This window comes from Aythya fuligula, chromosome 4 (assembly GCF_009819795.1).
Source record: "Aythya fuligula isolate bAytFul2 chromosome 4, bAytFul2.pri, whole genome shotgun sequence".
Lineage (NCBI taxonomy): Eukaryota > Metazoa > Chordata > Aves > Anseriformes > Anatidae > Aythya > Aythya fuligula.
This window is the reverse complement of record NC_045562.1, coordinates 28,639,210-28,663,900: the sequence shown is the minus strand read 5'-3', so window position 1 is coordinate 28,663,900 and position 24,691 is coordinate 28,639,210. Positions and strand designations below refer to the sequence as shown.

At 34.3% G+C, this 24,691-nt stretch overlaps 1 protein-coding gene and 1 long non-coding RNA gene across 3 annotated transcripts in view; one reads left to right on the top strand and one right to left on the bottom strand.

The window, feature by feature from the left end:
- Positions 1 to 24,691, bottom strand: part of FSTL5 (follistatin like 5) — a 318,901-nt gene that overhangs the window by 199,904 nt on the left and 94,306 nt on the right. The window lies entirely within an intron of this gene.
- Positions 838 to 24,080, top strand: LOC116489264. The gene is made up of 3 exons (XR_004253256.1): positions 838 to 1,111; positions 18,492 to 18,606; positions 22,359 to 24,080. It is a non-coding gene; the product is annotated as an uncharacterized LOC116489264 (long non-coding RNA).

Here is a 24,691-nt window from a genome sequence, read left to right as displayed (position 1 = left end):
AGCATATTCAATATTAAGAGAGACAGAGAACAAGTAAATCAAGAGGACAAGTGATCTGCCCATGAATGCTAATCTTTTTTCAGCAATTTAATTGGAATTGCTTATGTGACAATAGAGGAGTCCACATTTGACAAATAGCACAACGTGATTATAGGAAAGTATGTACCAATACAGCAAAGTTAGCATACTCTGCATTTTCACCTGACAGAGTGTAATATCTATGCATTCACAGAGCGTCTACAGTACTATGGAAAACAAAATGTCCCTTGTTCAATTTGCAAATACTTACTCTGCAAGTCAGGAAGCATTTAAATTATCATAGCCATAAGTTTAAAAAGCCACATTTGAAGAAATATCATTAAAAATATATTACACCTAAGGCAGCCAAAGCAGTCACAATGTTTTTGTTTTTTTTTGATTAAACTCTAGACAAACATAAAAGAAAAGAACAAATAAAAGGAAAATGATTTTTATTTTAAGAATCGGAGAAAGCAAAATGTTTTTGACTTCTCTTTTAAGGCAAGTCATCATAAATAAAGCTTCAAGCTGTCACTTAGCATTCCTCATACATATTTCCAACTGAAGGAACAGAACCAAGAACTGATCAAGTTTCAGACCACATTTGTCTTATTCATATCTGGGAATTAAGTAAGTGCTTTAGTATGTAAAACCCTGGCAAGAATATCCACTTTTCTTCTGATGAATCAGTTTAGAGAAGCATCATACTTGGAGACTTCAGAAATTCATGAGCATGTGAATCACCCCGTTCTCTAGTTGGCCTGAGGTTGGAAGGCACAAAGGGATTTTGTATCTTGAGTCCTCGATGCCAAACACAGACTCTCCTCTCAACAATAGTTTGTATTCATGGCTTCTATCATAACTTACAGCATTCTCTACATGACATTTAAAACAAAGTGGCAGCTAGTTTGGGAGACAATAAGTCAATTCCTTGAATATGAATAACTGACACTGATTTCTGGGGTCAACAGTCCATCTGTCCCCCCACCTTTTTATTTAAGAGGATTTTGTCAATAACCATACCAACTCTACAGCTTTATTTTTCATCATATCACCTATGAAAGGCCTATGGAACATCAGGATTACAGTCTTGGTAAGTACTCAGAAATAGCCTAAAGTTTCACTCGAAACAGGAATATACTGGAAGAGATGAGGTGGGGAATGAAGGGGGGAAGGCTGGAGGTAGAGCAGCAGTAGGGAGACTGATCGCCGCCTACTATTAACACTAATAGGGCAATAACACTGAACATGACCTCAGCATGAACTGTATCTGCTCATATATTTTTTAAATATCTAGACTTTTTTGAAAAATAATAAAAAAAATGAAGTACTTCAGCAGCAGTTCTTAGACAAATTTTAATATTTCTAGCAAGAACAGCTTGTAAGTGTACTGACTGAACAAGACACTAAATTTGCATTACTCATTATCCAACACTCCTGGAATACAAACTTCTTCAGTAATTTTGTGTTTTTGATTTTGATCGGGAACATTTTGTGTAGGAACAAAATTTAAAGAAAAAAAGAGGGAATCTCAGAGTAAATGAAGATTGTCAATAATTTGTAAGTAATGATACTTACATATAATGTAAGTATAAAGCCTGTGGTAATAAAATTCCCCTATATAGCTAACTAATAAAATAAAGAGAGATTGGGGCAATTACCAAAGTATTCTCTAAACATGGTATTAAAGTGCCATAACACAGCACTTTTATTCTTTATCACCCTACCCAAGTCAGACCTAACACTCAGAGAAAAAAAAAAAAAAAAGAAAGAAAAAAAACACCAAAGAAAACACACACACAGTTCTCTGATTTTACGAGGAAAGAAAGGAAAAAAAATGTTTTAACAGGCAATACAATTTAGCAGTCAGCTGTTAAAGCTGTCTGCATTCCAAACTCTGACTATCTTAGTCAAGCTTTTGGACACACTACTAGCAATTTGCATCTTATACCTTTTTCTGAAGATACAGAACCTCCAGAACACGGTCACCTCAAGGTGGATGTGGAGAGAAATATCACTTCTGGTCATGTTCATAGATTTGCATGCAAATTAATCTTAAACTAACGCACGTCTTCTACAAAATATGCACAAACACATAAGCATTTCTTCCAAATCCTTAAAGTAACAAAAATATAGGTTTATGTTCCACACTTACTCACTTTTTATCTTGCAACAGACTTATTCTTAACAATTACAGGGCAGCTTCAATGTAAATAATCTTTCATATTATGAACTACTTAACAAAATAAGGCTCATAAAAGTAGAAGCAAAGATATCCCCTGAAGCTCCAAAAAATCACCCTCGATAACAAAGATTTTACAGATTATGAGACTGAGCCTGAAAAATAATCCATCCTTTTTAATCAAAGAAAGATTAAATTTAGAGATCTCTCTTGCATTTCTACTTATAAGGAATTACTCGTCTCTTCACATTTGATTTTTTTTTAATTGTCTAGAGGCTTAAGTTTAAGCATGGGAAGAAAAATAAAAACTCAATTAGTTGTCCAATACATTCTGAAGTTCTTTGTCTTTCTGTAGCAGAAGAGACAGAAGAAGGTCACATGAAGAAGGGGAAACCATAGCAAGAAACTGTTGAGAAAAATTACTTAAACACTACCTTTTTCCTGACTGCAGGAGAGTAAAGTTGAGAATAAAAAACCCAGGGTACAATAGCCCATAGTGCAAAGCTCATTCCTCTTAACAGAAACAAAGAACCACTTATTTGTATAATTAAATTTTGTAGAAGAGAAAGGAGTAAGATTTGTCATGTCACAAGTATGACGAGGGAAAAAAATTCTCATAGAAGACAGTATAATCATAAAATTACACTTATCTTTCACCACGAGGACAATGGTTATAGTAGCAATTCAAACACAGTCAGAGGGAGAGTTTGAATACAATAATTACAAATAAAACAGAGAAATGCCTCTTGAAACTGTCTCCCATTCATAATGGTGAAAGACTGTCCACAAGAGGCTTTGTGGACAAAATCATATTAAGATCTTTTCAGTAAGGAGTTCAACAGCACACAAATATAAATGGGACTTAGATTCATACTGTTAAGGCATAACCTTGTAAAGTTATGGTAATGAGACAGCAGCTAAAAGAACTTTTAAAGATTACCAATATATACATACAAGAGTATGCTACCTCACTCAAATTAACCACAGCAAAATGCCTGCAAGTATACAGTTATGAAAAGTAATGGATAAAACATGAGGAACAGTTTTAAAACACAAAGTAGAATTTAAAACACAGAGTTCAAGACAACAGTTACAGAGATAAACAACAGTTTACTTAAAGTTTTACTTAAATATTTTCTACTAAGTGGTTTAGGATACCAAAATATTTGTGCAGCAGGGCTCTCAAAAAATACAAAACAAAACAAACAAACAAACAAACAAAAATCTATCCTATTTTGACACCAGAAAGAGCTTCTCGTAACAGATATCCCAAGCAATTCCTTCTTGGGCATTCCTTTCAATAACTTCTACTTTGAATACCAATATCAAGCCTTTCACACAGAGCAGAAGTAAGCAAAGAAACTTAAAATCTCTATTTTTAAATGACTATATACATTCACAGAAGTAAGTCTAATTTTGTTGCAAAATTTTCCCATAGCTTCCTTTTTTTTTTTTTTTTTTTTTTTTTGTGTTGTGTTGTTTCCCCTCCTCTTCTTTCCTCACTGTGTTTTCTACAACTACCCTACTGGGCAACAGGGAAAACAACAGCCTGCAGCTCTCTCTGACTTACACAATGTACTGGTCAGACAAGTAACTGCTACAGAGAGCAGCACTTTACCTGTGGTGGCAAAGGAGCCTCGCCAGCCTTAGCTATTACTGAAAGCAATGGATCTCTTCACAGTTTATCAGAGAGAGAGAAGGACAAAAAAAAAAAAAAAAAAGGCTTATATGGTGGTAGCACCAGTGCTTTAAAGATAGAGAGGGGAAGGAATGATAAAATACATTTTAAAAAGCAAGCAGCACAGCCCTGAAGGGTAACGGCAAGCCCCTTGCCCTCAGCTGCAGCCACTTTTGAGTTCTCACTTCTCGAAGTCCTGCTCCCACCTGTAGGAGCAACAGTAAACCGCACACTTAGCTGGCCAATAGCTTTCTGGGCCATGGGTTTCCCTCTGCAGCAACTAAGCTAGAGAGTACTTTATGCAACAATTCACTTTGCCTGTGCCTACAATCAATTTTTGGCTGAGTCCCGTCCTGTGTTCCATTTGTCCCTGTGTATCCCCCCATCCCACCACCCAAAGACCACCCCTTTTAAGACTGGAAGTACTGTGGGGACGTGCACCTTCTTGCTCTCTGACTGAAATATTCTGGTATGCTCAACATTTACTGGTTGGGACTGACTGAACAGATAGAGACAAAGCCTCCATGGCTGCACGTGGATTTTTTTCTTTGAAAGTCATGCCAAATTCTTGGGATAACGATTGCCTTGAGTATTCAAATAAAGTGACCTTCTTATTCTCCTACAAAGACAAATGAGGACCAAACCGGGAGAAAACCCCACACTTATAAATATGTGTATAAATGAATAAATATAGAAAACAACAGTGAGTATAAGGAGAAACAAACAAACAAACAACAACAACAAAAACTATAAGATCAAGAAGATTTCTAAGTGTTGCGTACCCTGGTATTAACCTGAAATACTTAACCTCCCTAAAAATATTTAACTGTTGGTCAGAAACAGTCAGCTTGGCAACTTTGCCCATCTGAAACCTCGTCACTTACCATCACTTTGCAACTCTCTTGAGCAAACTTTACAGGATTTAGCATTCCCAGAAAGCAGAAAAAATAAAACTATACTTCCCCAGCTTGAACCAAAGAGAAGACGGCACAAAACACCATGTGAAAATAAATAATAATAAATAAATAAATAAATAAAAACATAGAATGGCCTGGGTGGATAAGGACCTTAAAGATCACCCAGTTTCAACCCACCTGCTCAGCGCAGGGTTGCCAACCACTAGAGCATGCTGCCCAGAGCCACATCCAGCCTGGCCAAAAAGAAAAAAAAGTGAAAACGCAACTCCAACCAACACAAAAACATAAAACAGCTTCCATCTACATGGTAGATGGGAACATTTCCCACCTTTCTGAGGCTCAGTCTCCACCTACTCCTCCCTATCCCTGTCAGCTGCTGCCGTATGTGGCCACCTCCTGGCCCTGGTACCAAGCAGCCTGCAGCCACGCAGCCCTCTGGCTCCTGCCCCTCACCACCAGCAGCTGCAGGCACCATCCCCAGCCTTTTCTCCAGAGCAGTGCCCAGTTCCCATTTCTCCCTGAACCAAAGCCTGTTTTGCCAACTGAGGGCTGCATGGCCATGCTCCAGCCTTGTGCTCAGGGCCCAGACAGCAGGGTCTTTATGTGCAACCTCAGAGCACAGGGGTATGTGGGTTCCCTCAGGTGAAATTATGGTCCTGGATGTTCACTTGCTTGAGGGAACCCAGTATGAAAGTGTTGCGAAAGGAGACAAACTCCTTGCAACATAATAAGCCTCGTAAAAATCCCCTTCCCTGATCATCCTCCTTATAATTGACCAGTGACCGCTATGTTACAGAGCCCTTGGCTCTGCCAGCCGCACAGAAGCAGGAAATGGGGGCATCGCAGCTACCGCAGGTGACCTGAGAAGGTCACCGCACGAACAAGCCTTCACACATTTCGACAGCTATTTGAAATACGGCCTGTTGAGAATCACAAAGGCTTAGCTTAATCCAGACAAAACAGTCTAAGTCATGATCACTTGTTATAAAAATATATATATATATTATTAATAATAATAATAATAAATCAGCTTAGGAGAAATGATCAAAATAAACAAAACTCTCAGTTAAATTGACTGGAATTTCCCTTTTACTGAGGGCTTAGTTAAAAAATGGAAAAGCTGTTAAGATTTGGGTTCAAAAGCTAAAGTTAAAACTATTGTACCACACAGCAACATTAACTCTTCCTTTATGGTAACTTTTCACATGAAGAGTAGATTTGACGATTTTCAGTTAACAGTATGTACTCAAACGACTACTGTTTCCCCCATAGGCTTTCCCTATGATTAAATATGCTTATATATCAAATAACATTATAAACAGAAAATTTAACTTATCCTCTGATTAGGTAGCTAGCACCAAAGAGACCCTTCAACTATCCACAGCACAAACTAGTATACCATACTGCAGATATTACACAATTCCTATGTATGACATTAATGTTTTTTTTTTTTTTTTTTTTTTTTTTTTAACTATAAAACCTTCCCTTCAGTACAGAGCTTGATAACTTTCTGCTACCTTCCTCAGGGATCTCTACTAGAAAAGGCAGCATAGAGACTGAGCTGTATTGAAATCATATGGTTCAAGAGCAGGATCATTGCTGTTCAGGGAAACCTAAAATGGAAATGTCAAACATTTTCAGTTTGTGATTAAAACCATTTCCTCCTAGTAAACTGGTATTTAGAATATAGAAGAATATGAGAATAATTTTGTATACAGAATTTCTAATTCTTTTTTCTGACAAAAGTAATGAGACTAATATAGTCTCTTTTTTTCCTGTGTGAAACATAAACATTAATTTAACAGTGTAACGGTTATTAAAGGTGGACTATGATTCTACAAGCCCTTCGGAAAAAGAAACGAAAAAAAACCAGCAAAACATTGCATACTTGTATCTCAGTTTGTAGACTGTGTCCATCCATCTTTGCATTAGACACAGAGTAGGCAAGATCTTTTTTAAAATTTCATCTGCATCAGTATCAACTATCAGTATCAGAAGTATAGAGTTCTATTTCAAAATGTCTGCAGATTTCTGCAGAAGACTAACATCTATCACTGAAAAGTAGATATGAGCTTGAAGCTGTTACACTGAAAATTATTATTCATTTATGGAACTGCTCATCATTTAAGAAGCACTTGGAAATTATTCCTGATAGCATTATGCAAGATTTGAAAATCCCAACAAAGACAATCAGGGCAGTAGATAATCAGTATTTTCCATTAATCTTTAGCAGTTACTTTCAGGATATGCAAAACAACATCTGTCTGTGAATTACTGTATTGGTTTTCTTTTACTGTATAAAATAAATAAATAAATAAATAATTTTCTCAACATACCGTATAAGGGTAAATGCAAAGGACACATTAAATTTTGGCTGCTAGGATGTATTTCTAGTCATTAAGTATTTCTAGCAACAGATTAGGACAAATACATCAGGAAAAAATATTGCTGTACATTGTTCAGCAAAGGACGCTGTTTCTTTGTGCCCTCTTCCTGACAGGAGCAAGAACAAATAACTTCAGAGTTACACAGAAGACTGGATCTACTGTTTAATTTTATCTCATGAAGACATAACTCAGCTAACAAACTTTGACACCAATGACCCACGTAACACTGGACTTCAGAAAAACCGAGGAAAACCTACAAATGCAAATATCTTTCCAAATGGCATACAGTATCTGAAAATGAAGTTTTGGAAACAACAAAAATGAGTCTCAAAAAGAATGTCTTTACTAAGAATAGACATATACATGGTGAAGCAATACCATTTGTCTCTGGAGTTTATTAAACGAAAATCATCATATCAAGTAAGCTTGAACATTCTGTCAAGTAAGCTTGACAATTCTGCTTTTTTAAGTAACTTAGGAAGTTATGCATATCAAAATGAAGTTTGTGTACTCCCCTTTTTTTCTGAGCAGGGTTGATCCTATTCTCCTCTACATATTCATATATAATCAGCAAAAGTTTTGTTTTTGTTTCTGAAGGAGTTAGAGGGAACTCAAGTATCTACATTTACCAAAATAAATAAATAAATAAATAAATAAATAACTGTACTAAAGTGGAATAGTAAAATGCTTTCCCAGCTCTCTAGATGGAGAGACTATTGCTCCATGAAAACAAAAAATATATGAAGAAGTATTAAAAATAATACTGACATAACTATATGAAAATATTCCTTTTTAAAGAAATTATAAAAGCAATATCCCACATAAACACTCTACTTAAAACTATTTCTGTATCTATATATGCATCTTTACACTACTTAATATTTAAAATTACCTGCTAAATAAAAGAGAGCTGTCCATTCAAATCGGACAGTGCACAGAAGAAAAAAGCAATTTCTTCCACTAACAAAATATAATGCAACAGTGGGATGACTTATTTAAGCAATGTGACTAATACATATTTTCTAATTACACACTTAAAGTAATGATATAGTTATACCATAATTCCTAAATATAAAATAAAATTAATTATTAAAAAAATAATAATAATCTGGTTTTACTGCTAAACCATTGTAAGACAGTTTAACTTTTTTAAGTCTGGTGTTCATTGCAGAAATAGTTCGTTACAGAACCATGTTTTACTCTTTTAGGTCTTCTAGTAATATGTCAAAGCAAGTTAAACTAAAAATACAGAGAGTTCCTTTCTCCTACATCGTGGAATATCAAAACTTACAAGAAAATGCACATACCTCTTTATGAACGAGAAAGCATTTAGCTTTCAATAGAAATAAAAGTTCCAGTTAGATATTCCAACTGTCATGCTTCTTGTAACAGTTGATATAACTTCCAACTAGTGACAAATTGAATATATTCCGGAAATAGAAAAATTACTTTTTTTATATAATAATATTAAAAATTGACAAAACCTTCTAGCATTGCTACACATGAATTATTTTAGGGCTACAGTAATAGAATCATTAAGCATTTCAGAAATACAAGCTACAGAATTAATTGTAGAAAACCATAAAGAGCAGACTATCATTTTAAGCTACTATTCAAGGAAGTACTGGCTACAGGAACATCAATAATGATTTATAACTGCTGCACTTCCACTTCGGTTGCTGCATTTCATCCCACTGTAAAATGGAGAAAGGTTAACCTGTAAATTATGGTAAACTCAGACATTGAATCACTGTCAATTCTTTCAATCTTTTAGCTAGTAAAGTGCTGAAAGTTTTCTAATATAATGAAAATCCAGTTATATTCTTTTTACATGTAATTTCCAAAAGGAAAGCTAATTCTGACACACATTAATAAAGTTAAATAATACGTTATACATAATGCTTTCTTTAGTGATTTCAAGAAATTTATGAAATGTGACACACAGACATAAATACGCTTTTTATAAATGGAGAAATAAACACTGTTGAGGGAAAAAGCATTTAGGGCAACAAGAACCAAGGATACTAGATTTATTTTGTATTACACTGAATTGAAAATTATTACAGGTCAACATACCTTGTTTATACTTGACATCTCTAAATTGATATAAGCATCTCAGTGCAAATACTTTTTAAGTTGCAATGTCTTTGTAACTAAATTCTTACAATTGTTTTCCTCACAGCGTTTAGTTCATTGACTAAAATTATAATGCAGAATATATTTTACAGAATATATTTTCTCTGTGCTTAAGGGCCACCAGCTGATCTTTCAATTTACAACAGTTTGAAAACTGGCAAAGAAATCTGAGAGCTGTGCAACTTGACTAATTAGTTTAAAATTACTTGAATGACCCAGCTAACTTACTGAAGTTTTCCAAAAGCCAATATATATAATATTAGGTAGCTTAATCCATAAACTGCCACAGTTATTTCTGATGAATTGGGATATGCCAGTGTACTTCCAATCATGTTGGTTAGTGAAATTTGCCTTTAAATGTGCGCTTAAATACATCCTTTTTTTTTTTTTTTGTACAGAATTTAATCACATCATTTCTTCAATGCCCAACCAAAGGTAAACAGCAGTTTCATTAGTATTACTACATATGGGTTCAGAAAGGATTTTCACAGAATTCTCTTAGCATTACAACATCTAGAAAACAGCAAAATGATCCATCATTTATGTGTAAAGCTCTCTGAATCTCATATGCAGATTCACAAATAATAATTGGAAAACTTATCATCTAGGAAAAAAAAAATATTTTCCTTTACATTTATTCTAAATTTTCTACCTGAATTTGATAATTGGTGTAAAGAATATTCACAAATGTATTGCTTATTTTTTCAACATAACTGTATCAGAGTGAAGTGCTTTGTCTAAGTATATATGTTATGCAAGCATTTATCTCAAGTTTCATCTTCCTCCCTCTTCTCACCCCACAAGAATCATGTTTTACATCTTGTCCCTCCCTTCTTGAGGGAATGTATCTGGAGAACAACTGTCTTAACCATAAGAGTCCTTCACAGGAACATCACAGATTAACTCTGCAAATAAAAATTATCGAAGTTCTCTTGATGCTACACCTCAATCAAGTCAAGCTGATTTTCAGAGACACATGGGGGGAAAACTCTCCATAATTTATTACCTGTACACTACAGTAAAACATCCACTGAATATTTTCAAGACGGTGATACCGGCTGAAACTGCAAAGTGCTTGCCTTGTGGCTTGACTCACTCATAATTGACAAGCATCAGTTTACTACTCCGAAGTACAAAATTTCTTTCTATAGTACCTGCAGAACTCTTTAATATCATTGATGCACAGGTACTGTGCAGATAAAGTCTGACAGACATATTTAGATAACCTAAAATGTTAGCTATATTCTAGATATTTAAAAAAAAAAAATCTTCTGAAGTTGTGTACGGTAGTATAAAGAACACGTAACCATAAATACAGTTCTCCATAATAATACAATGGATAACACATATAACATAGAACGTTTAAAAAAAATCGATCAAATCCACTTTGTAAGAGAAGCATTGGGAAATTAAAATATGAATAAAATCAATTTATTCTTTTAGAAGCTAGATTTGGGGTATAATCTCATGATTTTTATTTGTTGAAGTTGTCAGTACTGTAATACTCATTTGATGGGTATGTAAAATGCAGAAATCTTTGATCAAATAATGAATCTGACTTTGACTTCCCTGCATTTTCAACTGCTGTTAGCAAGCTACTGTGAAGTGACTAATTTTCTCCCTTTGATACTGGCCAGAAGTTTATTTTGGAGTCAACAACATCACAGCAAAAATTCTGACACATTTCCCCAGTACATCCTATTTTCACGAGCTCATATTTTGCCCTGAAAACAAGAATTGGAAAGCTTTCTTCTTTGAGAAATAAATTATTCTAATGCTCCACACAATACAACCTAAAGTAGGACTGCTACAGAAGTAATTCAAATCTTGCTGCTATTCCAGCCTTTGCAGTGATTCTGTCCCAACATCTAAACTCAAAGAACATGCTCATATTCTATATAAACTGCAAAACAGTACTCAGACAAGGGCTATAGCACTTATCACATTTGCACAGAGACCTTCAACTGAACTGATGAATGCCAGGGTGATGGGACCACTCGTAACTATGGAGTATCTTAATCTCCATCAGGAGTCTGACGTCCTTCCTAACTCAAGGAACAGCATTGAGGAGGCAGTTTTCATTACCTAATGTATTAACATTAAATAATTAACGACTTCTTTGTCTATAATGACTTTGTTCTGGTTTGCTTTTTTACTTCTCCTTGAAGATAATCTCTTACCATCATCTAGAAAGAGATTGTTTAGTTTGCTCTGGACAATTCCACATACTGTGAGCACTGCTATGAGTCTGTGATCTAAAGCATTATCCTAAACAACCCCCGACAACTGTAGGAGTTTGCCTGGTATGAGATTAGGTCATGTTCGTGTTTTGTGTTTCTGTAGCAACCAGGTACAAATGAAACCTCCCCAGAGACAGAAGCTGCATTTTCTGTCTTTGATTGCCTCTTCTTTTCCAGTTTTTCTGTGCTGATCTTGTTTTGATCTTGAAACTGAATCAGACATTCGATAACATCAACAGCTTGAGACCTTGTAAAATTAATATTCTCTCTTTCCTGCATTCACTCTCTCGTTAAAAATCATTAAACAAAACCAAACTAAAAGAAGTGTAAAAACAACTTCTGGAGAAAAAAAGAAATCTTCCAGTAAGTTTTTCCCAGGTAAAAACATTTGATATTATTTGAAAATGAGTCATGCTAATTTTTAAAGTCTTAAATTTTTACATGTTTTCCTGATGAAAAGATGAACATATTCATGTTGTTTTTTGTTAGCGAGCTAACCATTAATGAGCAGACACAAAGACTATTGCTTTCAACTGTTTAATGATATAATATTAAACAGGACTACTGTTAACAGATACAGTGGCACTCTCAACACAGTCTGGCTTTCTATTTGTTGCATGCATAAGCTCAACACATGTGCCTGTTTACAGAAAAAAAAAAAAAAAAGTTATGTCTTTGTGCTTAGGCTTTTATAGAACTATTGCAAATAAAAGAAAATTGCATTTATATTGTTATGCAGAATATTCAAAGTGCATGCAAAGAACAAAGCCGTGAGATCAGAATATTCAAAATTATTGAGCAAAGTGTTAAATCCACCATCTGAAGTTGTGTTGATACCATCTGATTCCTGCAGCTAACACAGAAATTATACCAAGTGCTAATGACTAAACTTGGCAGGCTTTCAGGGTCTGAGTTTTGTTCGGTTTGGTTGTCCTTAGTTGTTGGGTTTTGTTTGTTTTGAGTTTTTTGTTGTTTGTTTGTTTGTTTTTTCATGCAAATGGACTATTCCTCTTATTCATTTATAATTTGCTTAACTTTGGGTTGTAAAAATGAGAATCATGCTGTGTGCATGATTATGAACCTATAAGTTTATGTTTATAAAAGTCAAGGATATGTCATCTACAGTACAGAACAGATAATTGAGGAGCTACCCTCTTACATTATTGGATATACGCTGATACGAAAGCAGAGTTAGCTATGTTCCTGACTGAATTATGCATGGTGAACAGCAGATTTATATAAATGTAACACTCAGAGAGATCTAAGTTCCTGTGGAAGTAAAAAAGAACAAATCAACTGACAAAGAAGTTTTTAGTGGATAGACTGATTTTTTCTAGCCCTAATCTTATTGGTTATTATTGTTTTTCTAATAAATAGAATAACCTATAATGAATTTTCTTAATGCTTTTGACTGAAAAGTATTGTGCAATTTCATAACAATATCTAACAGACTTTAAGGTAAAACACCCTGCAAAAAAGAACAGATAAAAAAATATGACCGTTTCCCCAAATTTTCGATTTGGTCCCTAGAATTTGATGATCAACACATCTTCCTATTTCACAACAGCACATTTCACATCAGCACCTCTTCCTATTTCTCACTTCTGAACTCAGTCTAAAGATCACCCTGATTACCTTATATTTATGTTCATTCTGATTTTGGGGGGGGAATAAGAACCTTCCCTTTAATTCAGGCTTCTTGCGTGGTAGCTATCAGCTTGAAAAAAAGTCAGTGTAATGCTTTAAAAATTGATTTGACATGACTAAACTTGAGTTTGATGGAAGATATAAAGACACCGGAACGTCTTAAGCATGTAATTTTGACTCCTAAATTCACATCTAGGGAAATACACAGAAATCAGCTTAGGAAAACATCTGATTAATACTGTTTATTTAGTCTAGTCAACTCATTTAGAAAAAAGGCATGTCTGTCTTATGATGCACCGATAATGTACACATTCACCATGACTTGCTTACAATACCAGTTTAGTTGAGATGTTTTCTCAAGAATATGTAAGAATATGCTCCTATTCATACGAAGCACCATTCTAATGTACACTAAAATAAAGAAAGAAGAAAATTGAGGCCTAGACCATCCATATTTTAGCCTATTGTAATGTGAAATTTGTATGTCGGAGTTCCAGCTATTGAACTCTGCAAAACACTCGGTGATCATGAGGAAAATAACTTGGCTTCAGAATACTGTAAGAAAATGAGGGAATTAAATAATAAGGCAACCGCAAAACAAAATAAACACAGAAGTCTACAGGCTTTATCCTCATCAGTACCAAGAGAGGAAATTCAATTTTGTAATGTAAAGTAATGCATGGATGCATGGTTTTTTATTGCTTCTTCACAAGAGCCATATTTTGCATGGTTATGTTTCTTATCTGTCCTAACTTCCCTAATATTTTTGAAAGGAATCCAATTTTGCATTAATTCAGTCAGGTTTAAATTCTGCACCTTGAATAGCCTGAGTTTCTACTTCAGGTAGAAAAAAATAATCTTAAGAGACTTGGAGATGGGAGTAGAAATTGGTTCTTGAGATTATGAAATTTTGTGAGCAAGATGAATTCCTTCAACTACAGAACTTAAAAAAAATAAAAAAATAGTGACAATGAGTGGAATGTGAGGAAAGACTATCATTTCTACATTCACCCTAGATTAAGAGGAACATTAGAAGATAAGCAGCTATCCAAAGAAACTCTTTGCTTATTTTTCCATTGGTTTCAAACCATTCTGAAACAATCTAATTGAAAATGTAGCTTTCCTGAACAACCAATGCAAAAAAAAAAAAAGAGAGAGAGAGAGAAGCTAAATATTAAAGACGTGACAAAATGAGAAGAAAACAGAAAGTCTATAATCCCTAAACTGAAGTGGAAAAGAATAGAGTACCCACAGCCCAAAGGCTGGGATGATTAAGTGTTAAATAAAACTATGAAATGAAATCTACTCTAAAGTAAAATCCATTCTTAAAAATACATTATTGCAAGTATGCATAAAATAATGCATAATTCATCTTATATAGCATCTCACAAAAACAATTGAAATAGCATTAAAAATGTTGATTTTATTTATGCTGCTGACAGTCTTTCAAACATGTACATCTGCACAATTTGAGTCTAAACCATTGTATTTTATGAATAAGTCTGATAACACCTGTTTATCACTAGGCAAATAATCCTGTAAGCAGACAGTAGTATAAATATCCAACTGTTTTATAAACAGTTAATTCCAAGCTATTATACAACTGAATGGTTGTATGTAATACTGGCATATACTAATGTTTTAAGTGCAAAAAATATAGCAATGTATGTAATTCTAAAGAAGGGAAAACAATAAATGAAAATAAAATGTGAGGTAAAAGAAGCTGTTAATGACAACTACTTCTCAAGGATTGTATTTCACATAGCTTCTGTGTAAAAAGGAAGAGCAAAGGACAACTATGCTCTTCCCTACATTTTAAAGAAAGAGAGGTATTTTCCCAAAACTCTTTGATTGCTTTTCCTAATATGACTATCATTTCTGATATAACTAAAATGAAAGAACAGCAGGGTGAAAAAAATGGTTTTGTGCTTGCTGTTTTGGGGTTCATCCCCCACCTTCCCAAGAAAGCAGTTATGACTGCTTAGTCGATCATAACTTCCTTAACACACAAAGCTTTGGTATGCAGTTCAGTTATTTTCTTTGCATCTCTGGTACTGTAATAATGAAATGTTTTGTATTTCCACTATGAAATCTTTCATATTGCCACTATGCAAGAAATGCAGATACACCATATACCTAAGATTTATACACCTAGGAGAAATAGAATATATCACAACTTTAAAAATTAAATAGTGTTGATTTATATAAAGTGGAATTTACGAAGTGGGATGCTTAGAACTGTTTAAAAGAAGACTAGCTTTATTTACTATTCAACACACTTCAGCGTCACAGAAGAGTTTAAAATGCACATAGTAGTAAGCATTTTGATGCAAGGGACACTGCGTGAATAGCAATCACTTTGAATGAAGCTGAGTGGAAAATGCTGTTCCTAACAGATTTGGTTGCATGTTTTTTAGCTACATAGTTTTTTATTAGAAAATATAAATTTGCTGGGGAAAAAGAATTCTCCATGGAAGATCATTTAAAAAGACTGACCAGGTAAGTGGTCCAGGACATTAACAGACAATAGTCTGATCTTTGCTAAGGGTACAGGATACTAAACCAACTCAGAATTGAAATACTTGAAGACAATAAGGTTTATTGATGGTAAAAAAGCCCTCAGACCTGAAAAATTCAAGTATATTCTGAGAAGTCTCAATTCACTGTCACCGTGGAATTTTGATCTATTTCTGAAACTAAAGAGTACAAGAAACTTCAGTCCAAAGTTAATCCAAGCTTGAGAATACTTCCAGTTTTCCCCATACTGAGACATTTTTCTCCATATATCTTTGAAATAGTACTGCCTCTTCTATACTACAAAGAAATTCCTATTCCCTTCACAGCTTGCTTTCCATTAATATTATTTGTAATAAAGATACTCAGTAGTATAAAGCTTTTTTATAGAGGGCACACTTCGGGCTATGTTTTAACTACCTGAAAAAGCTGGCAACAAGATGACAGTACAGGAGTCCTCTAATCTGTTCAGAGTCCTCATCTCTTCCAACATCTTGCAGTGAAATGAATATTCTTTTTAGCGTCATTTCAGAGAAGGCGTCATCTTTTTAGCATCATTTCAGACATTCAAAAACTTCATCCTGTACTAACACACATGCATATCTCTCATCTCATCCATCATTTGCAACACTTTAGAACAAAATTTTGCCTTATATAGCTCTGAAGCTCTGAACCTAACTCTTCACATGTCCTGAATGCTTCCCACTATTCCTTATAAATTAAGCTGAAAAGCACGCCAAAAAAAACTCAAGTACCCCAAGATAATTTTCACACACATTTGCTGAATCTTAGTAAAGTTAACATGAAATAATCTTAATAACTTAGTTTGCCTACAGAATATTGTACCACTGTAGCTGTTCTTATACAGCAATGCTGCCATAAACAACATATTAAAACCACAGTAACACAGATACTTTATAAATAATGAAGTTCTATTACAATAGCACCGTATTCAACCTGACACTGGATGATTTTGTATAAAATTTAAGATAGCTGAGCTTCATTTAATACAAAACAGTCAGGAGGAGGATTTAAGCCATGTTACTACTTAGTTCTTTACACACCAGGCACTCAGGTCGTTACAGTAAAACAAAACAGTTCACAATAATCTGTGCCTCAGTAGCAAACTGTCTGTGTAGGTCTTTCATTTCTCCATTGAAGATGTAGAAGCCAGAGAAGGGAGCCTGGCATGCTGTAGATTAGTCTGTTGGCTAATGAATAATTTGAAGCAGCTAATCAAAGCCAACTTGATTGAGCCCTAAGATAACTGGACAGAAATTAACATGAAATTCCACATATCTGCTTGTGTAAGGATTAAGATTAGATGTTTCAGAGAATTTTCTTTTAAATCCTGAATGCTACCCTACACCACATCTGAGCTGTACTCCTCCCTTTACAGAAAAAAAAGTGAAGTTTAGGATCCTGTTCCTCTTTTCTCTTTTATGAACTTCCACTACTTACTTATTGAGAAAATGACAATCATTAGGTGATGTTCAGTAATTTAAAAAAAAAGTATATAGATTGCTCCGTGAGTAACCAATGAGATGATAGCTCCCAGATTTTTGTCTTTTATCTCCCAGCTTTGCCTTTCCCCTTTACTTTCCTTGCCCCCAAATATTCTCCTCTTTGACAGTAAACCCATGTGTCCCATAACATACCACCAGAAAACAGGCAGAGCACATGGTCACTGGACCAAACGTATAATAAAGATGACATGCCAGCATGCACATGGTGACTGTCCTTTCCTCTCTGTGAGATACTGATTATGTACTCCATTTTTTCCAGTTGCTGATTAGGTATTTCTGAGACTCCTATTGCTCTCTTTCAAAGTTGACTCAATCTGATCAATAGACATAAAACATTACTATTAGAGAACTGTCAAAAAAAAAGTGACTGCATAAGCTTCATTTTCTAAAGAAATCAGACTATAAAAAGAAGAACATGAAAAGTGTAAGGAATCCTCAGGTATCTAATCAGCAGCTAATGATGTGCTGACTAGGAAGCAATATTTTACTTTTGGACAGAGCTAACTATCATGAAAAAAAAAAAAAAAAAAAAAAGAAAAGAAAAAAAAGGCTATGTGATAAAATAACCACCAGGAGCTCTACTAGAGAGATAAATGATTTCACAAAATTTTAAATGCTAAAATTGATTCAGCAGTTACATTTCTTATGCTAGGTCTATAAGACCTCTCATAGGTAAACACATTCCTAATGCCCGCAAATAGTTTCACTGTGCTCATCAAGGGCAGTCATCTTGTGAATGCAAGATGAGTTCACTGTCACTTGATTTTTTTATGCATATTTCATTGCTAGGTATAATCACTAGTGCATAATTTTGCTTATACTTTCCTTTCAAGATTTATCACCTGGAGCATCTTTCAGCTAGCCCTAAATTCCATATCGAAAACCAATTTCTTACATCTTCTAAAAATGTGTAAAATTTTTTTAGCTATGACTCATTAAAAGAGTGGGAAGTTCACTGCTGCAATCCTAAAAACACATGCAATCCTCTTAAAATTGACTTTTCTCTGTAACTTGTACTTGAATCATAGGTGGCTTCTGTGGGCAATGTTTGTCATGTATGTTAATAGGGAGAAATGTGCAACCATTCTCCGCTTTTTTTTTTTTTTTTCAGTAGGCATGAAGTAATATTTAAATTTTATCTGCAATAGAAATAATGCTTCATATGCCTGATGCTCCTTAAAATTAATGCAGCTTAAGTATGATTGCTGATCACTTGAAAATACACAAAATACATCTTATTTTTCAGAAGGAGATGGTGGAAAGAGGCCCGAGTGGCCTCTTTTCTGAGCAATGCAGCAGAAGAACATGAATGGTTCATGTTCCAAACACCCACATCAAACTTTTGAAACCTGGCATTGCAGGTAGGCTGAATTTATCTTTCAGTATTTAAGGTTGATCTGTTGATCTTTTTTGTTTGTTTGTTTGTTTGTTAAAGTATCACTTGTGAAATCAGTTGAAAGCTGAAAGCTGTACTAAAAGTCTGAAAGCTCCTCCATCTGATCCATAGTTTTCTCAATACGGCAACATAAAATCCTCCCAATCTTTGTAATTTCTCCTCAGGGTTAGAATCTTTATTTTTTCTCTTTGATTCCATCATGGCCAGGCTTAGGAGTGTATCTCTGCTCTAATCACAGAAGGATGGCCATCCTACTTATTTATAGACCACAGAAGCAAATCTAGAGTTATCAGGGTAGGTGATGGCACATAGGAAGGTTACAGCTACAATACTGTTTCAGAGAGGTGAAACGAGTTCTTCCATGTTTCATTTGACTTTTTTTCATATTCTTTGTTGTAAGGCCATAGATTTTTGGTACCACCTGGGTTTTTTCAGACTGCTGCCTACAGATGTGGAATGCATAAGAGTGCATTGTATACTTGGACATTATCAACACTACAATAATGGTGTTACTGAGGAGTATGGGCAGTATTCCTAATAACCATGCATTCTTGCTGCATGGTACCTTGTACCTATTACCGAGAAAGGCTCAGTGGATTTCAGAAATCAAAATGTTCCTGTCTTAGGACAGGAAAGCATGAACTTTCTGATGAAAAATGCATTAACTAGGAATACTGAACTCACTCTAAATATTGAAGACTCACCTACAGAAATCCCAGTACATATTAGGCAAGCTAAAGTTTTCAAGCTTTTTGGATTTTTCCAGCAACCTAACTTTTTCGTGCAGTGAAGAGGTAGCATAAAAATGCAATTTGATTGCTTCTGTGGCTTTATCTCATTTAATTTTAAACATATGTACTTTTCATGATACAGTTTACTTGCATTTTCATCATGTTCCACTCATGAAAAAAATGAAAGAGAAACTTTCTTGAAAATAAAACCAGCATATATATTCAAAGAATAAACCTATCACAATTTTTTTTTATTATTTTTTTTTTTTTTTATGGACAGTACAGATGGATGAAGGATGGAAGTGAAAGAGATGGATAGCATAGCAAATATAGCATAAAATTCCTATTAACTACAAAATGTGGTACAGAAAATATATTTCCTATTGTGGTGGATAATGTGAGCAGCTCCCAGAAAAAATTAGTACCACATTAGTATTATACAAGCAAACACTGAAAAGTAAAAGTACTTTTACTTGCATAATATCTAATCCAACTTAGAAATGATAAAAAGTGAGATGTAGAAATAAAAGGGAAACCATTTCAGTTCACAGTTTTGCACTGGTTTTCATGCTACTTAAAATTCTTATACCGATAGATGTGTTTTGGCAAGCATGTGTCTAGGGTATGATACAGTGGGTTTGAGGTCTGGTGGCTTCTGTTGCATTCTGCTATTGTCTCTAGATATAGTTATTTCAAACTTTTTAGTGTATATGGTGTTGTTTTATTAGTGTTGTTTTTGTTGCTGTTGTTTTTTGTTTGTTTTTTTGTTTGTTTTTTAACTGTCTAGGAATACAGTCAAAGTATACACATAATGTTGACCATAATGAATCCTGCAGGAGCATATGCTCCATTGTACTAATATCCTCCATATTCACAACTCCAACATATGCTACAAGCATCTTTTGGGAAATAAGTATTTTTTAATTCTTGTAGCTGTCTCCCTAAGCCAAGAACATAATGACAAATTGTTAGGGATGCAGCAACATTCTACAGATCCTGAGAAGGAACACATTTAAAATGTAAGACGTTCCTTATTATTTGATTCTTAGCATTGCTATGTGTATATATCACGGCTGTTGCTAAGAGCAGTCTTTTAATCTTCCCCTCAATCTTCCCTCCCTTACATGTGTTTTGTGTTGCAGTTACCAATGGTGTCTTTTTGTGCATTTGGTATATAAATGCACTTTATACACAGGAGTAAAACCCAAAAGAGAGTCTGATATCAACTGGTTTTGCCCAGTTATTAATAGGGAAGGTCTTAGGGAACATCATAAACTGAACTGTGATCTGTGTGAATTCTATTAACTTCCAGGTAGAATTCCATTTTAAACTTAGATTGTTTTATGGAAACAAAATAGCCTCTGTGATAGAGTGCCACAAAGCAGCAGAACAAAACAATTAAAGTACATTCCTGCAAGTGAAAGAAAAATAAACAAATAAGAGATTCAGTTATTCAATTCAAGTTGAAGATTGTCATGTTAAGCAATCTTAATATGAATACAATCATCTTCCTGCATATTGATATGTCTAGTTTTTCTTTTGTGAATTCTCTTGAAGATTACACACTTGATTCAGTGAAAACATACCTTAAGAATGTAGTCCTTGATTACCTGAGATTTTTAATGTCTGTTGTCCATCCTCATAAATTACCAACAATTATCTCAATTGGAAATTAAAATCAGCGATTCCTAAGTAAACTTAAAATAGTATCACCCGATGATTTAAACTTTCTCCATTCAGTCATCTTAAAATGTAATATGAATGTTCAACATTGGCACAGTCATTTTCTTTTGATATTTCAATATCCATTAATGTAATTAGCCATTTCAACCACTTCCAAATGAATCAAGTAAGAGGGATTTTTTATGAAACTGAAGATGTGTTCTCCCACATCAAATTTAGATACATTTTATTATTATTATTATTATTATTTGTTTTTGGTATTTGTTTTACTTTTGAATCATAAACATATGACAACATCAAATCTAGAATCTCTGTGGGTTCACTTGTGACACTGATTTTTTTTGTGATTCATTTCTACATTGTATACTATTTTCCTTGCCCAACCATTGTCCAGTTCATCTTGATAGCGTTTCCTCCAATTAGGAAATATTGAAGAGTCACTAGCCTGTAGACTTGCCCTAGATAAACAACAGAAAATCCCTGAGGAGATTAGTGGTTTGCAAATATTTTAATGGTTTCCTCAGAGAGAAAAGCCTGTACTATTTTAATGCAAGGAAGGATTACAAACAATCTCATACTGGCACTAGCTCTTCAGTTCAAAATTCTGTTCCCAATAAGCAAAACATCTATTATGCACACAAGACTATGACTTGTGATCCTAAGTGTTTAAAACCCTCCAGGATGGTCTTTTGTATTCCAGGGCAAGTAGGTACCATGAGAAAGGCTGACAGAAAAAATATGGAAGAAATTAACTCTTAGATTAAAACTCTTCAGGACATTATAGAAAGACAAGCAAAGCCTGTGCAGCTATATTATTTTGCTCAGATAAATGTGATTTCTCCATGAATAAAGCATCCAATCAGGGATGATGTGCTCTACAATAGGTAGCATTGCTTAGTGGAAAAAATAAAGACTGAGGCTGTAACTTTAGTAAAAGTCGGCAAGTATTATTGACTAGCTACCCAGGAGTACTGTGTGGTCTAGCACTATCTTCCACTTTTTAGACTACTGGACTAATATCTGTGGTTGAACAGCACATACATGCAGGGATCTTCAAAAGAAATATAGGTGGAACCCTATAGCCAGAGATTATAGCCAGAGTACCTACATCAGCCAAATGAGAATTCAGTAGCATACTGGACCAGAAGTTTCAGCAAATGAATTATGGAGTTTGTAAATTACAGAGTTCTTATAGAGGGATAGAGGTCAGGACATTCAGAAACAGTGGTTGTTCTGATGCATAAAATATTTTGCTTTGGTTTTTCATTTTTGTTGTTGTTTTTTGTTGTTTGTTTGTTTGAAGACTACAGGATGACAACCACTAAAACATGAAATATCTGCAGCTACCTAGAATCATAGAATCACAGAATCATTAAGGTTGGAAAAGACCCTCAAGATCATCTGGTAGAACCCGTCGCCCACTAAACCATGTCCAACCCTTCCTTGAACACCACCAGGGATGATGACGCCACCACTTCCCTAGGCAACCCGTTCCAATGCCTGAATACTCTTTCTGAGAAGAAATGTCTCCTCATTTCCAACCTAAGCATCCCCTGTCACTACTTCAGGTCATTCCCTCTAGTCCTACAACTAGTTATCTGTGAGAAAAGGCCAACCCCCAGCTCCCCACACCTTGTTTCAGGTAGAGCCTCCTCTGCCTCATGACCTTTTTACCATAATCTTCAAAGTAACTTGTTGACTTATTGACAAATAATAGTCACATAAAGTTGAATCAAAAGAAACAAAATACCTGCTAACTTATAGGGTAAAATTCTCTCTCACTTACTGTCTTGCCCATCTTTGTGGGCTATAGTATGGTGTAATTTCAACAGCAAAATTGGTAGGACCTGAGGACCTGACTCAGATTCAGGTCATCATATCCTGGAGGAGCATTATTAACCTTTACATGGCAAAAAGTGAACATAATCTCTATTTCAGAAAATGACTCTTAAGCCACATTTAGAAGGAAAAAAAAAAGAAAATTAAGTGTTCAGGGTAACAAGTTGTTCTGAGCAAACTAATAAAAATGAACATTAAGGTTTGTACCTGTTTTCTGAATCTTGCCTTCAAATGTTGCAGCTGCATCACACTGTGCTAACAGACTTAAAGCAGTTTCTTATTCAACATACTTTATCTTACAGATTCTGTACTGGTAAAAGCTCCATTTCTTTGAGACAAGATTAACAAATGAACTAATTTAACCCAATTAAAAAGATAAACATGCACACACACACAAAAAGCATGCTTTATAACACTGTTTGGACGGTTCTTGCATCGAAGGTTAGAGTTGCCATCTTTCTGACATCTGCCATCAAACAAATTTTGTAGGTTCTAGTTTATGTATTTCTTGCCAGAATATATAACTAGGTCACTACAAAACATATCTTCATCTAATATTAATCAGAACCATAAAAATCAACCTTTTTGCAGCCCATTTCTACTTTGATATGAACTCAAATTTAGATTTTGTCTGTGAATGGTTTAGCATTTCACAGGTTTTCCTCTATCTCACTGACATGTTATCCTTTTAGATATATCAGATCATTCTATCAGTTGGTCTCCCACTGTTGTTTCAAAACTGGCTGTTATCTTTGTTCATCCTGCCATAAAAGACTGTAATTCAAACACTCATGTAATGAAACAAGATGAATAGTTTTTTCAGCTCCCCAAAAATAGTTGTAAAGACTACTTACCCTCATACTGCAATTTTCAGTATATTGCAAGTCAAGTTTTATTTTAGGAAAAATAAATAAATCTGTAGTGCATATTATACTTTTCTACTGTTATGTACCATAATGTGTATGTACACATGCATATTTCAAGCTCCTGGACAATAAAGCTTTAGGGTTCACAGAGCTCTTCTATAAACCACTGAAAAATGATGCTACACAAGGCAGAAAAATATGTCTATACCAGATTATTTGCTCAGCACTGTTACAAGGTTAAAAAATTTTACATTACAGAAAAAGAATTCATTGAGCACAACTGATAAGTTTATTTTTTTCATCAAAACTAAAACTTGTCTTGAAAGAATCTGTGGAAAATCACTTCAAAATGATATTTCATCAAGTACTTATATATATAATATTAAAGATTGCATTCAATTAATGACAATGAGAAATATATGGCAGTATCTTCAATGTATTTTTTTTCTCTCTGTAGATCTTCACTTCTGCTTTTGAAATACAAAGCATAGAAAGTTACTTTCCTATTCTGCATAAGATTTACATACAGAGAATATAAACATTTGAAAACTCCTCTAAGGAATGCAAACCTGTAACCTCAGCCTCTTCTATTAAAAATCATAATATTGTTTGGACTGAAAAATAAAAGTGTTTCTAGGTCATCTAGTAGCTTTTTGCTTTGTAGTATTGTATTAAAAACATTAGATGGTACACAACTGCTTTTCCAGCAATCTCAACAGGAACACACAAGTTCACTAGTCATTTAGCATGCCAATAGTAATTTTTTTTTTTTTTATCTTTTGATTTCATTTCAAAAGTTTCCCATTTCTTTAATGGTAGAATGAAGTAGTTATCTGCCTCCAAAAAATAACTGAAAATACCAAATAATTTTTTTTTTTTTAAAAAAAAAAAAAAAAACAACATTAAAAAATAGCTTAACTTCATCATTTTT